The 1,716-nt window shown below is 55.9% G+C and overlaps 1 protein-coding gene across 1 annotated transcript in view; it reads left to right on the top strand.

Moving 5' to 3' along the window:
- HOXB9 (homeobox B9) overlaps positions 1-1,716 on the top strand; it is a 12,737-nt gene that overhangs the window by 9,833 nt on the left and 1,188 nt on the right. The window lies entirely within an intron of this gene.

Raw genomic sequence — 1,716 nt, 5'->3', positions numbered from 1 at the left:
GAAAAAGAACAAAAAATATATATCACTCTAGACAATAAGCCTCTCGTGTGTCATTCTGTGTTGGCTCTCCTCACCTGACCAGAGTAGAGGTGCTAGTTCCAAGAGGGTGGCTTGGAAAAAAAGAGAAAAGTCCTGTGCCCAAGAGATTTCTCCTTAGACTTTGTAGGGTGGGCTTCCTGCAGGAGCTGAGAGCTGGTCTGGACCCAGGACCTCTGCTTAAACTGAGAAGAACCTTCCAACAGGAGGGCTGGGAGACTGGAGGGGAAGAAAAGGAAAGAAAGATTAGAGATGGGGTCTGGGTCTGCAGGCAGCAATGAGACCTTCCTCTTGTTATGCTGGAGACTTCCCCACCACCTCCAGAGCCAGAGGAAAGGCAAGGTTGCCCTGCCATGCCTGGAAGCAGGTCCTCTCTCAGCTGGCTGAGAAAGGCACCTTGGTTTGGCCACTTTAAAATGTCACACAAGTGAAGAGAGCAGTAACTTCTTTCTGCTATTCCCTGCAGCAGAGGGACAGGATGCAAATAGAGGTCTCTACAAGGCCAGGCTGTCCTTTCTTCCACCCCTCAAAAAGAGTGAACCCTAGGTTTTCAATCCCCACCTGGAGTCTGAGGCTCCAATCTGAGCCTCGGGGTCGCAGCCTTGGTGTAACGCGGGTGGAGTTTGGTGGGAGTGGGGCCTGGGGAGGCAGCTCTTTCAGGCTGGGAGAGAAGGTTGTGTGTCGAACAGAAATAGTTGAGGCGGGGCGGGGGGTGGGAATCCCTTCCCCAATAGGACCCCAAAACTAAATTCGGTTTCAAAAGGCACCTTTTTGTCCCTCTCAGACTGCGGGTCCACCACCAAAGCCTCAGATGAGGAGCGCTGTTGTCGGCCGCCAGGCGGTTCTCATCCAGGCGCTGGGATTCCGCTTCTGCCGGGCTGGCTCTTGGGCACCGGTCTCCTGCTGGAGCCTCCCACCGGGCCCACCCAACGGCGCTGCAGTCCGCGGAGACCCTGAGGTTGGGATAGAGGTGGGGACAAAGCCTGGCCCTTGTGAAATCGGCCTGGAAGCGAAAAGGCCAGGCCTACCCCTCTCCAGCGAACGCAAAATCGGAGAGACAGCCGGAGGCAGGAGAACGCGAAGCTCCTGGTACGCCGGGGCCCCAACCCGCGTCCTCCTCCGAGGGTTCCAGTCGGTATATCAAGTGAATCTGCCTTTAGAGCTTGCGTAGACTAGGCTCCCTCCCCATCCTGGGCTCCCAGGAGCCAGCCTGAGCTGAGAAGGAGCTGAGAAGGCCAGATTCCGCCAAAAGGAAAACGCAAAAAGAGAGGCAGGAACTGAAAGGAGTGCTGCCGGGTAAGGGAGCGAGGGCGCCCCGGGAAGCCTCAGGCGGCGGCGTCTGGGTCCCCAGCCCCGGGTGGCTTCTTTAAAGACAAACAAAGACGAAGATGCAGAGGCTCGGAAGCCGGAGATGGGGAAATCTGCTGTAATAAAAGAGAGAGATTCAGAGAGGGGGACCGGGAGAGTGCGAGCCAGAGAGAAGCCGGGAGAGGAATTCAATGCCGTGTGCGCAGCAATAAAAGAATATGACCGCTATAAAAGTTTATAGCGTATAAATTTCTGAAGGTTAAGAAACTAAACAGCAGCAAAGCAAACAGTGAGGGGAAACTTTCCGGAGCTGAGAGAGCCACAGCTGGGCCTGGGCTCCCGGCCTGGCGGGCGAATGGGTGGGCTTGGCTC

The sequence above is a fragment of the Bison bison genome, unplaced genomic scaffold (genome assembly GCF_000754665.1).
Source record: "Bison bison bison isolate TAMUID 2011002044 unplaced genomic scaffold, Bison_UMD1.0 scf7180017864180, whole genome shotgun sequence".
NCBI classification, from domain to species: Eukaryota; Metazoa; Chordata; class Mammalia; order Artiodactyla; family Bovidae; genus Bison; species Bison bison.
This window is presented reverse-complemented; position numbering and strand designations above follow the sequence as displayed.